We start from the raw sequence: 14299 nt of genomic DNA, 5'->3' as shown, positions 1-14299 counted from the left end.
AACTAAACATTTTCAGATCCCTAGCACTATAAAGGAATGGAGTGTCTGAAACACTAATTTTCACTCTCAACACCTGATAAAAATAAAGGAAATCTATCTTGCAACTATGTTTATTTCCACTGATTTCCAAGCTGCCAGTTCCTCCAGTACAGCTATTAATGTCTGAACTGGTTCAAGTTTTTGTAAAAGCACTTATTAACAATGTTATTCTACTTTAAACTAGTATGCAGAATGAGAGCGTTGAATAATATAGCCATTCAGAAAAGTAATACATCTAGCCTCAACAATTATTTTATTTTTAACACAATTTATTATTTTTTAGCAAAACATAACAACATAGCAACAGAGAGTAGGAAAAAAAGAAAACAGGGAAGAGAATACATAAAATGAACCTACATTAATATCAATAATACTGAAGGAATTTAAAAAAAAACAATTTAGGATACGAAGTATTAATATTATGATAAAAGCATTGGCAAATCTTTTCTACAACTGAATTGTTATAACTTGATTTAGAATTGCTTGCCAATAATAGTAACTGTTAAAAAAATACGCCTGTGTTTATATACTTACTAGCAGGGCACCCGTGCATCGCTACACATACTTCATCACAGGCTCTCTATGAATTTCAGGGTGATATTCAACATACTTCTTTACAGCCTTTTTGTGAACTTTGGGGTGACATGCAGCATATTTCCTCACAGCCTGTCTGTGGACTGATGGGTTTGTTTTTGCATTATTTTGCAGCAGCTTCCTGTAGTTGTCTTTTTCTAATGCAATGTGTTTTTGCTCTCTTTCACCTGTTGGGCTCCAAAAGACGTCATTTGGAAGCAGCCATTGTATTTTCGGGATGCAGAAAGGAAGTGTTCTGCCATTGGATGCTGATGAGTGAGAAGGCTGTGAAGAGGTTCAGGGTAGGGTTGAGAGCAGGGAGCTGGACTGTACCGCCATTGCAGCACATTCCTGGGGACTCATCCCGCCACTTCAGAGCACGACACCAAGCACAGGGTGATCGGAGGCCGAGAGCAATAAACTTGTCTCTACAGTAAGCAATCTGATGTCCATATGCAAAACCCGACAAATGTTTAGTAGTCCAAGGTGATAGTGTGGTTTGTAATCTATTTTGATAGTATTTGGCTGTAGTGGTGTTGTTAACATGAGGATGGGTGGAGGAGTACTTTTTCACAGCCTGTTTGTGAACTTTGGGGTGACATGCAGCATATTTCCTGTCAGCCTGTCTGTGGACTGATGGGTTTGTGTTCAAACAGGTTCACATGCGTTGTGGAGGGCGGTGGTAGCGTGCCGTTGGTGAAGGACATGAAGCTGCTGGTATGTAACTGTCACCCTTAGAATGTTCGTGCAGCATGTCTGTGGACTGAGGGATTGATTTGCCGTTAGAATGTTCGCGCAGATGGCCAGAGATGAGCAGTGAAAATAGCAAATAGGTAATAAATCAAGTGGAAGTGAATATTTTGGGGAATCCTTTCTTAGTGAGCACCTGGAGTACGTAAGGAATAGGTGTGCCAAATTTTATGTGTGTGGTTTCAGTGGTTTTTGAATTCTGTTGATGAGTCAGTGAGTCAGTCAGTGGTATTTCGCATTTATAGATATAGATATATTGAAATCGTAACAGCTGCACTTGGGATTAAATAACACTTTACATTTTATAATACTTAGAATAAGATCCCCCTTTTTCTGCTGTACACTAATGATAATTCTTGTGAAGATAAGACATAATGTCTCTTGATTTCTGATTATATTATTCATGTTGCGTGTTTTCCAAGATACCACATAAATATTAGAAAATGCTTCTGAGTTTCCAATCAAAAAGATACTTAATGAGAAAAGAATACTTGAAAGAAAATACTATTAATGCTTATGAAGAGATAGTACTTCCACAGCCCCATTAAATACTGCTTGTGAACAGTTCAAATTTTGTTGTTAGGCTTCCCCTTAAGCAATGCCTACTTGCAACCTACAATGTTCTATATATTTATTAATCCAGTTATGCCAAAAGGTATGTAGGTATGTAAATATTCCTCATGCATGTCAGTTCTACTGAAATATGTTCCAGTACACTTCTAGTACCTTTATATCCTTTCTCCAAGGAGCATAGGACAACCTACATGCATTTTCCCTTCCCTGTATATAGTCTCACGTTAGTTCTACTAAGCCTCATAGTAGAACCTTGACCATTCCCATTTGAAGACAGAAATCTCCATCCAGTCTTTCAACTATACATTTGCGGAAGGAAAGGGAAAAATAGCAAAGGAGATATGAATATAAAGTTACCATCCTCCTTCAAAATAATTATTTTTTTGGAAAAAAAAGAAACCAGTTCAAGGAAGCAGATTCAGTGTGATAAAGATCCAGGGATCTCACCTAACAACACGGTCTAGTCTCTCAGCACCCTTTGTTCCAAAAACACATTTTGACCATTATTTCATTTTCACGAAAATAACATGACATGTTCATCATAAATTTCTGGTACACTCAAACTCACAATAATGAAAGCAATTCAACATCAAGCAGTCAGTTGAATTTGCTGGAGAAAGAATTTGAGATTTAATAACCTTGTTCAACCTTTCTAAAATGTTTTTGTTAAACAGTTACTGTGGCACAAGAAAGTACAGCTTTTGAAACTTGAATAGGAGCTTCAGTACAATTTATTACCCATTACAATCAATAATGTACTCAAAACACAGTAACTATAAGGTCTCACCTGCTCATCACACAAATCCCATCTCTGTGCATGTGTCAAGTGCTGTTAAGTCCCTTTCTACTCATGGTGAATCTATGAATTAATAACCTCCAAAACATCCTATTATTAACAGCCCTGCTCGGATCTTGCACAATAAGGGTCATGGCTACCTTTGTGGAGTCAATCCATCTCATGCTGGGTCTTCTACTGTTCCTGCTGCCCTCAACTTTTCCTAGCATTATTGTCTTTTCTGGTCAAGTAAGCATACAAAACAATACGTTCTTTATCAGTTGTTAACAGCTAAACCTAACTTCTGATCTATGGTATCTCTAGTAACAAGAAAGCCTTCTTTTATACAAAGGAACATTATTTCATTGTATTTTTCTTAAAGAAAGTACAGACAAAATGAATAGCATTCTTTTACTCCATCTGTCTTTTCTGTACGTCTTCAGAATCTCACTTTCTAAGCTGTCTATATCTTTTATCAAAGAAAAATGGTTTACAGCCGACACACAGAAAGCAGGAACAAAAGTGTTATCTCCAAAGCTTGTCTTCATGAGTCACTTTGCAAAATTATCTAGGACATCTTCTTTCTTTATTCCTGATAAAACCTTAGAACTTTGATCTTTAAAGCCCCAATTAAACAATGATTCCCTTTGGTTTGGTTACCAAGACTTCTGATATCATACTGAACTTTTATTTTTCAATGAAAAATAATTTTGTTCTAGTTGGTCAGCATTATTTTGCCCAGTAAAAGCAGGAGTGAAAAGTTTGTATATTAAGACACACACTTAGCATGGAAGTAAATCTCACTTAACTCATCTTCAACTTAACATGTACAGGATCAGGCGGTAAATTCCATAAGCATATTTAACGTGTTATTTGATGAAAGCAGTTTTGGTTACTGAAAGAATGTAGAATTTCTTTGTTTAAAAAGAAGAGAAGAGTTTGGATTTATATCCTCCCTTTCTCTCCTGTAGGAGACACAAAGGGGCTTACAATCTCCTTGCCCTTCCCCCCTCACAACAAACACCCTGTGAGGTGGGTGGAGCTGAGATAGCTCGAAAAGCTGTGACTAGCCCAAGGTCACCCAGCTGGCATATGTGGAAATGCACATGCCGGTGGAGGTGCGTTTCCACGCGTGTGCGGAAAGCGCCTGAGTTTCCAATGTCATTGAAGAAATTTCCTTGAGACAGTCCAAACCCTTAAGGTAATGTGCATCACATGACACTGCCTTCGTAAAGAAAAAGTATGTCATTTAACCATATGAATCTGCAATCTCATGTTGAAACAGACACCTTTCAAAATAATGAAACAATTGAATGTGCTAGTAGTAATGCCATGCTACAATTGCAGAAAAAAGGTTGACACACAAATTATGAATCATGTGATACAGTATACACTGGCTGTGAATCATGCAGGAAAAACAATAAACATTCAAAGAAAATTATGGAAACTTACTTTACTGACACGCTCCCCCCATTTATCTTTACACACACACTTCTATCCCCTCAGCCATCTTCTCTTTTTATATCAACACCTCTAAAATTGCTTCTTTGATTCCAGGAATCTCTTTTATAATTCCCACAAAATCAACTTCACCGTTTATAAAATGCAAGATTAGTGATTCTCAGGATTTATACTTTGAAGATGTGAACTATCTTGTTTTCATGGGATTAAAAAAAATGTGTGCATTTTTTCAGATTCTACCCAACCATGAGACTTTGTTGAGAGCTGGTTTAGAAATCCAAATAAACAAAGCCAACAGAACATAACTATTGGCCGCTAGCAATATTTTCAAGAAATGGTATGAGATACATACCAATTGACACACATTCTGAATTATCTTATCCCATATTTCCCTCACTGCATCACATGGTAAAACCTTTTCCAAACACAATAATCTTTTGAAGATGATCTTGCAATCGGATAGGGTTACAACTGTGGCCTTCAAGACCTCCACCTTCCCAACCAGCAATTCCTCTGTCTTTTCAGGGTTTAGTTTCAATTTGTTCACTTTTAGCCAACTAACAATTGCAGCCAGGCAGTGAAACAGGACCTTCACCTCATCTACAGCAGATTTCCATAAGGATGTATACAGCTGAGTATCATCAAAATATAGATGACAACCAAAACCAAAGCTATGAATAATTTGTCCTGTGGGCTTTACTTAGAGATTGAAAAGCATGTGGAATAGAACTGAACCATGTGGAACCCTACAAGATAGAGATGACAACAGGTTTCCAATGACAATCTGATCCATAAGGAATGATTTGCACCAGTTCAACGCACATCCTCTAATACCCACTTCAGCCTCCAGGTCCCTCAACAAGATGTATTGTATCAAAGGCAGCAGATAATTCCAATATGAGCAATAGAGAGGCTTGTCCTCTATCTACCCTCAAACACAGGTCATCAACTAAGCTAGAAGAGCTGTCTCTGTTGCACAGCCTGGCCTGAAGCCAGACTGAAAAGGGTCTAGGGCAGATGAGTTATTCAAGATGACCTGGGGTTGGTTTGCTACCAATCTCTAAGTCACTCTGCCCAGAAACAACAGATTATAGACTGTACAATAATTGGCCTCATCATTTTTCTGTAGGAATATTTTAAGAGGTTTTATTGCCCCCGGGTGCCTTAAGCAGCATCAGATACATAAAGGAACCATGTAGCCCTGTGGTTTAAGGAAGATTTAGAAATCCTAATGGAACTGACCTATCAGTATACTGTCATGTCTACAAAGTTGTAAATAATTGATACAACCTCTAACACAAAATGCAAACTTAAATGAAGAGGCTACTGTACTACTTCTAAAAAAACAATTTACCTCACTTGAGGATAGATTTCAGATGGTTCTTTTATTAGCTAGACAAATAATCTCTATGGCCGTTTCCGCACGGCCAAAAGCAGCGACGCGATGACGTCGCAAATTGCGACACCAAAAGCGCTCGCGACAGATTATATGGAACTGCGGGCGCCCGCAGCCCCGGGCAGAGATAAATGTCGGTTCGTGACGGGAAGCGCTTAAAGCGCAGCGCCGCTGACCTCACCATCAAGGGCCGCTGGCGTCTAGCCCTCCCAAAATGGCCGCCGCTACTGCGGGAGATCGCTTTGGCAGGCGCCGTTGGAGGACGGCTCCGCGGGCGCTGTTCGGTACGAAAAGTGCGCCGCCGACGCGCTACATGGGGAAAAAGAGTGGGTTTAAAAGCTGCTGGAATACCGCGGCGCTCTTTCGCTACCGTTTAGTTGCTACGACGGCGCCAATGCGCGACTCAATAGCCATGCTGCATAACGCTCTCGCTATGGCGGTTCTTTTTCCGTTGCCACGACGTCATATTTCGCCCGTGCGGAAACGGCCTATGCCAAGTATAATATTTTTCATTTTTAAAAAGCCCATTTATGAGCTTTTTAGAATTTAAGTAAAGAAAATGGTATACATACACACCAAATTCTTTTTCCAGCCTGGAAGACTTTCCAGCATTAGCTTAATAGAAAACTGTCACTGTGTTTCTTCTTTTCTGACTTGGTAGTTTGAGTCATATCACCACTGATTAATATTTCAGCTTGTATGATGTGCTTTAACATTGTTATTTCAGATTTTCAATATAATTCCTTCTGGGTACACATTTCTATCTTAAATACAAAGAAAAACTAATCTCATTTTTGAACAGATCATAAAGTACAAAGAATATAACATTATACCGCCCGTAAGTCACTGGGATTTCAAGTAGGGGTGGATCTTATGACTCCCTTCAAACATCCTTCAACAGATATCCTTTTTCCATGAGAGAAAGCCTTTGTCTCTTAAAAATAAAGTATTTGGCCCTTGAAGAATGCCTTAGCAAAACAGAGATAGGATCTACCCTTGCAGAAGAGACCCAAAACATCCAAACCATAATTTTAAACAGTGCCCTGAAATTTAATTGATTTCATTAGGTCGAACTTTTTAGCTATGTATGTATTGTCAAAGGCTTTCACAGCCGGATTCAACTGGTTCTGGTGGGTTTTCCGGGCTGTGTGGCCATGGTCTGGTGGATCTTGTTCCTAACATTTCGCCTGCGTCTGTGGCTGGCATCTTCAGAGGTGTATCACAGAGGGAAGTCTGTAATACACTGTGTCAGACTTCTCTTATAACAGACTTCCCTCTGTGATACACCTGTGAAGATGCCAGCCACAGATGGAAGCGAAATGTTAGGAACAAGATCCACCAGACCACAGCCACACAGCCCGGAAAACCCACCAGAACCAGTTTTTACCTATGCATCTGCAAATATTTGATACAAATCTAAATGTTTTTCATGGTCAACCACAAAATGCCTTAATTTTCAAAAACCAATAATCAAAAGTATGTTCTTAATGCCATCTCAAAAACCCAAATGTGCATATATGAAGGTTACACCTGTGTCTACCTTTCCTTTGACTGGATGTGTGTGTGTGTTGTCAAGTCACAGCCAAATTATGGCAACTCTAGGGTTTTCAAGGCAAAAAATGTTTGGAGGTGGCTTGAAATTGCCTGCCCCTGCATTGGCTAGGGGAGTGCTGAGAGAACTGTGGCTGGCCAAAGGTCACACAGCAGGCTTCATGTGGATATTCCCGATCTAAACATTCTGTACAGATTTCTTTGTTTTTCTCGGGGGGGGGGGGAGTACATTGCATCTTTCTAAAATTCAACTGAACCCTAAACTCTAAAGAAGATTCAAAACATTACCCAAACCCTGCGTTAAAATGACCTTTAAGGAGATACAGTTTCATTATATTTTTGGATAAGAGCCTATACTCATCTGCATGTTCAAACATCACAGACCAAATAATTAGAAAACAAATCACGCTGAGGAATTGGGAGGGGGGGAGAGAACCAGAAGTGTCATTTTCTACACTCCTGTAAGAACATGAAAGTGGCAGCTAAGAAGCTACTATTGTGTGAGAGAATTCCATCTCCCAGAAGGATACCTGCTCCTTCTGTACAACATTAATTTCAGCTCAGTTAATGCAAATATATTAATCACTAACCATACTACTTTCTCCCTGCAGGATATCCATGGAACATGTGGCATTTACTCAAATCTATCACTGAGCAAGTGAACACTTTTTAGAACTAAACTACATAGAATAAGGAGAAAATTCATTCCAGATAGCTCTCATATTTTCTAAAGTCAAACAGAGGTTTTGTTTCATACACTGAAATTTCTGTTTCTTTTTTTACAATGCTTTTCTCTTTTTACAATGTTATACATATCTCAAGCTTTACAATGTTATACATATCTTTCTACAATGTTATACATAACTTTTTACAGTGTTATACATATCTCAAGCAAAACTGCAAATCAGTCAAAGAATTTTGTAAAAATACTTGTTCAAGGTGTCATGGATATAACATAGGCGGGTTAAACAGAGGCAGTTCCCCAATGATCCTTTTTTAACTGTGATCCTCTTGTCATCAGCCAAAATCCATTCCAACATATGGAAGCGTACAGAAATCATAAAGCAGGACAAAGCAATATAAAATCCAAATCAAAGAAGCAACAAACAAAAGGGGAAGTGAATAGGAGGGAAAAAACAAAGTTGCACTTGCGTGTAATTGTGGTTCATCAAGTGTCTTCTTTGCAGGCATGCATGGGACTGCCCCAGTGCAGGCTAGATACAAAGAACTGACCAGAAAGCTTCTAGAAGTTTCATAGTGGAGCTGAGCAAGCTGGCTTCCTGCCCAGTCACATGAGTGAAGGCAGGAAGAACACTCCTTCTTCAGTTCTTCCTTCACCACTGTGGAAGAGCTTAGATATAGGCAAAAACCTATTGGAAAATCTGAGGCTTAGGATAAGCCTCTTATCACCACCCTTCTTCTTAATGAGGAAATATCTGTAATAAAATTCCTTTTCAGAAAAGGGTGGACTGAGTTGACTGATGACACCCTTTTGCGGCAGAACGGAAATCTCAGCTGCTAACAGAGATGAAGAACACTTGATGGGAGGTGGTGGAGAGAAACAGAGAGGGATACATTTAAAGTATAACTGGTAACCAAATTTTATTATAGAAGGCACCCAATGATCCTGAGTGATGAGTGACCAACAGTCAGAAAACAGTCAACCAGTCCCGAAAATTACATTCTGAGCCCTGTAGTAAGGCAGTCTGCTTTCCATAGATGTGGGATCCCCAGGGGTCTGACTACCTTGTCTCCACTTCTTCCTCTGCTGGAAACATTTATCTTGTTGTTGAGGAACAGATGGAGACCTAAATAGGATTGTTTGAGTAGCACAGGATAGCATGGTTCATTATAGGAGTAATCTGGAGTGCAGAACAGGGTGCAGGGAACCTATGGCTCGAGACGCGATGCTGACTCTTCTGCTCCACTGCACTGTGTGGCTCCACGCAGCCGAGCAGCCTCGCCCCCATCCCCCTGCCCACTCACCGTGCAGTGCAGGCAGCAGAGGGGTGCACCAACTGCCCATGGTCGGCTGGGCACGCTGCCTGCTGGCTTCACCCTTCACCCGCCTGTTGGAGGCGGGGTGGGTGCCTTTCCCAGCGGCCGAGAGGCCGAGCGGCCTTGGCTTACATCTCTCAAGGTTCCAGCCTCCTGCAGGCAGCAGGGCGGGCGCATCCATGCGCTTCTCAGAATGAGCGGAGTAAAAGGTTAAAAAACCCCTATATATATAGTGTCATCTTTATTTTAAATGTCAAAAATTATTTGTGGCTACAAGTGTTTTCTTTTCCCCTGGAAAAAGGGTCCAAATGGCTCTTTGAGTGTTAAAGGTTCCCTACCCCTGGGGTAGAACAATGTGGAAAATACCGTATATACTCATGTATAAGTCGAATTTTTCAGCACATTTTTAATGCTGAAAAAGCTCCCCTCGACTTATATGCGGGTCATTAAAATTTGTGTGTGTTTTTACTTTGCCAGCCAGCAGGGGGCGCAGTTTTTATGCTAGTGGCACCAAAATTTCAGGGTACCCTCAGAAGTCACTCCTGATGATACCAGCCAAGTTTGGTGAAGTTTGGTTCAGGGGGTCCAAAGTTATGGATCCCCAAATGAAATGCCCCCATTCCCCATTATTTTCAATGGGAGCTATTAGTAGATGGGGCTACCCTTTTGAGGGTCCATAACTTTGGACCCTTTCTTCTTGAATCCAAATCTCTTCACTTCAAACCTGGCTGGTCAATCTAATCAGGAGAGGTCTCTCTTATGATACCATTAAAGCCAGTAGTTTGGTGAAGTTTGGGTCAGGGGATCCAAGGTTATTGGACCCTGTGCAAGGGATGCCCCATCCCCCCATTGTTTGCTACAAATGGCAGCTAATAGTAGATTTTCCATTTCTGATAATATCCCTCTTAAAATCTAAGCTTAAGGTTACATTTGGACATTACAGATGATGATGAGGAGTCCAGTTTTTGGAGGATTTTAACTCTTTGGGTGTTTTAGCTTGGCTGCTGGTTGACCTCAAGGTTTTTATACTTTTAAAGTGCTATTGTTGATAAGCACCATATTGTTTCTTGTTGACCCCTCTTTTTCCAATTCATATCTTTACAGAGACAGTTTACTGTTTTTCTTTGAAATAAATATTCAAAAACATTTAACCTACTGATGCCTCAATTGATGTAATTTTATTGGCATCTATTTTTATTTTTGAAATTTACCAGCAGCTGCTGCATTTTCCACTCTCGACTTATACGCGAGTCAATAAGTTTTCCCAGTTTTTTGTGGTAAAATTAGGTGCCTCGACTTATATGCGGGTCGACTTATACGCGAGTATATACGGTACCTTTGTTTGAAAGATGTAGTGCTCTAGGAGATAATACCCAACAACTGTGCAGTGAGGTGACTTTTCCTGATTCTGTCTAATATGGTGTCTGTTTCCTTGCTTTAAAAAAAAGGAAAATCTTTGACTCTGGCACTAGTGTCAGGGGATAATGATCCAAGTGTGTCTTCTCAAAACATTTCTGAGGGCCATGGCCCTACTGGCACTTTTAGTCATATGTCCTGCAGATGTAACTGCTGCTTTACTAGTCTAGAACCCTCAGCAAATAAGACCCTACCCAGAGTCTTTTTATCCTCTAGTAAGAGGTTGATTAGCTGTGACATGTATTCCCAAAGGAACATTTGATAGTGACCTATCACTGCAGCGAAACTGGAAACTCTGAGACCTAGTGCACCAGAGGAGTACACTTTTTGACTCAAAGTGTCCTATTTCCTCCCCTCTTTATCCATGGGGGATGAATGTGAACTGGTCTGTAATATGAGGGGAGAATATCTGTGATTATGGAATTAGTGTTGGCTGACAAAACAGACATTCAGATCCCTGCTGTTTAGTTTTATACATGTTCTCCATTTTTGGGTAGAGTCTTTATTAGAGTAAGACCTAGCCCACACCCCCTCAGCAATTTCTCAGATGCCTTTAATTAAAGGGAGGACTACTGAACCCATACCAGCACCATAGAGGACACTCATGACCACATCTCAGATCCAACTGAACAAAGTCCAAGGCTATAACCATTTGAATCAACTGCTCTGAGTAAAGCTTGAGTCCTCTATTGGAGAAAATGGCGATGGATCACTAACATTGTATTTAGGAGAAGACATACAAATGTCCTCAGATTCAACATTGGACGTGGAACAGTGACTGTTGATGGGATCTTGACAGCAATGCAATGAAACAGAGACATCATGTTTTGATACTGAAGGATGTTGGACAGTTGATCTTGGATGATGAGAAGAGATGTGACACAGAGGAGGCAAGTCCCAGTGGGTGCATAGGTCATATATATCCCCAAAGATTACAAACAGGAAGATTTACAAGGATGATGGAAACCTTGCAGTTGATAAGTCAAATGACTTACCAACATCAACCTTTTCTCTCGATCCAAGAGTGGCAGGGGGACCTTGAAAACATCATCTCTTAATGAGGGAGATGAATCTCAGCTGAACAGTGGGGAAGGTTTCATTAGTTGACATAGGAGCTGTGCGTTGGCAAGGATGGCAGGTCCATTACATTAGACAGCAATGATTGACAGTGAGAGAAGCCTCAATGAGAGACTCCTGGACTCCAACCATGACTACGGCAGGGCCTCTGACATGGAAGAGACTGCAACTATTGATGTTGAGGAGATGAACAGCATGGACCCGCAGGATCTTGGCGTTAAGAAGATGATGGAGATTGACACCGAGAAGAAACTGACAAACCAGAGAGTCAGACTGATGTATTAGCAATGAGCCTTGGTGTTGAGAAGGCAATGGTGATCAACATCAAGAAGAGACCTCCAGTGGATAAACCAGGAACTGTGGATGTGTCAATGACAAGTTCTGCGGTCAGGGAGCCTGAGAGGTATTTTTAACCTTCATTTTGGCCTTTTTAACAGAGGACTTTAAAGTAGTTTGTGTCTACTAAAGACAAATCAGAAGATGGCCCAGAAGGAACTGTTGGGACTGAAGAAGCCAAAGGCATATGAGTCCTCTTTGAAGACTAACTAGAAGGCAGCCTTAAGCCTAGAAGCCCTTTCATGTCTAGCCTTTGAAGTGAAAAAGGCAGCAAGACAGACATGAATCAGAGACACGTGTCTTACCAAGACAGAAGAGACATTCATCATACTCATTATTCTGTGCCACCTTCATTCCACATTTGGAACACTTTTTGAATAATGCCACTGTCAATGCGAAGAAAAAATCCTGAGTAAATTGAAACATTCCGCTAAGGCAGGTCCTCTCGCCACAACAATGAACACAGACCTGAGGCATGAGCGCTCTCCCCACCTCCTTTCATGTGACTGTTTGGGTGGGAAGCCAGCCTACTCTCAGCTTCAGAGGGGAAGGGGGAGAGTGCTCCAAGTGCTCTGAAGTTTCTAGAAGCCTTCCAATCAGTTCTCTGTGACTGGTCTGCACCTGTGCACTTAAAACACAATGATGAACTGTATGCTTATGAAAGGTAATGTAAACCTAAAATGAAACGCATTGCTGTGGCTCAGTCTGGTGAAGTGGAAAAGAAAGAAAAGGGGAAGCGAACGGTTCAAACATGTGTCATTGCACAATACTTGCAAGGGAGGGGAGGGGCAAGGGGCCCATCCCCTTGCATGGCACCCCACCCTGTCCCTCCCTAACGTTCCCCTTCCTCTGCTAGGGTGGGTGGGCCATGTCCAGGTGGCGGACCCTGTCTCTTTCACTCCCTTCCCTTGCTGGCAAATTACCTAGCTTAAAACATGCTGGGAGGCATGAGCTACACTGTGTTCAAATTTTACAGCGTTTGGTCCAGCAAACCCCCGGACCCTCCCTCACCTTTCCCTTCCTCCGCTAGGGTGGGTAGGCCATGTCCAGATGGCGGACCCCATCTTTTTCACTCCAGATGGCAGCAGTTTTCAAGGAAGGCATGGTTGGTTCGCTTGTATCAGAGGGTGTTGATTTGATGGCCAGCAGATGGTGCTGTTGCGGAACAGAACTGTGGTTCCAACTGTCACAGGTGTGGCATGTACACAATAACGGGCACAGTTGTGACATGTACACAACAGGAGCTGTGGAAACAGTATGGAAACCTGGCCGCACGTGAATGCGACGTGAAAATTTCAAAGCAATCGGTCCAGTAGTTTAGGAGATTACCTGTCAGCAAAAAAATGCACTGATAGATTTTTATATATAGATAGATAATACAAACAGATATCAAACATATTGAAGAACAGCATGAATACAGAACAATGGGCTCAGGACTGCAATCTAAAGACACGAGGGTGTTACTTCCAAGTTGACCTACTAAGGGAAAGATAACCCAAGAATAGTTTTAAAATCAACTGTGTCCAAAAGATAAGCATCACAGGAATAAACCTGCAAACAGGTGTTTAAAGGTTTTTGGAAGTTCCTTTAATCAGCACTCATCATACAGTCTGTTTTTTATGTATTTCTAAGGTTGTGACAGAACTTGGGAGCTATTCTGATTGCACATACTGTCTGTTCATAGCGTACTTTTTCTACAGAACAACAGAGATTGTACAGAGGCTGACAAATGGCAATGTGACTTAGCTCTAGTACTCCCTTCCTCCCGGCCAACACACACACACAAAACACACACACACACACACACACCCCTTCATTGATACTGCACTAGATAATACATTAGTAATTTTTAAAGTACAAAAATAGTGCAAAAATGACATTAACATGAAGTTGCTGTACACCAGCTAAGAACCCTTGTTTAAAGTTAGCATTTTTCCTCACTAGCAACAACTCTCCAGGTCTCAGGCAGGGGTTTCCCTCATCATCATCTGATCCCCCTCCCTCCCCCCCACCCATTGGAGATGCTACACACTGGAACTTTCTCAACTAATGTCTTACAACCTATGAAAAGAAAACATTCAAAAAATATCCCTTCCTTGACAGCAAGAAGCAGTGACATCTCACCAGGATATAGATTCACAGTGCTGAAACACCAACAGTTTTAGAGAAATTACTAGCATGCCGTGTTTGGTCTACTTTCTCCTACCTTCCATTTTTTTAACTGCATCAAAACACAGAGTATAACCACTCCAATTTCTTTCACAGCAGCTACAATGGATAAGAAAAACTGTTAGGGATTAAACATAATGAAGCATCTGAAACACAAGTAAAGTGAGGCCACTTACTAGAACCAA

At 41.0% G+C, this 14299-nt stretch overlaps 1 protein-coding gene across 5 annotated transcripts in view; it reads right to left on the bottom strand.

Moving 5' to 3' along the window:
• Positions 1-14299, bottom strand: part of LOC125428294 (contactin-4) — a 679975-nt gene that overhangs the window by 532410 nt on the left and 133266 nt on the right. Inside the window, exon 3 of one of the 5 annotated variants that reach the window (XM_048488126.1) lies at positions 14152-14213. The exons of the other annotated variants lie outside the window; for them this stretch is intronic. The gene's annotated coding sequence lies outside the window, so the exon portion shown is untranslated. The remainder of the gene's footprint in view (positions 1-14151; positions 14214-14299) is intronic. 5 annotated transcript variants of the gene reach the window in all.

This window comes from Sphaerodactylus townsendi, linkage group LG03, assembly GCF_021028975.2.
Source record: "Sphaerodactylus townsendi isolate TG3544 linkage group LG03, MPM_Stown_v2.3, whole genome shotgun sequence".
Classification (NCBI taxonomy): Eukaryota; Metazoa; Chordata; class Lepidosauria; order Squamata; family Sphaerodactylidae; genus Sphaerodactylus; species Sphaerodactylus townsendi.
Note: the sequence above shows the minus strand (reverse complement) of the source record. Positions and strands in the feature narration are given on the sequence as shown.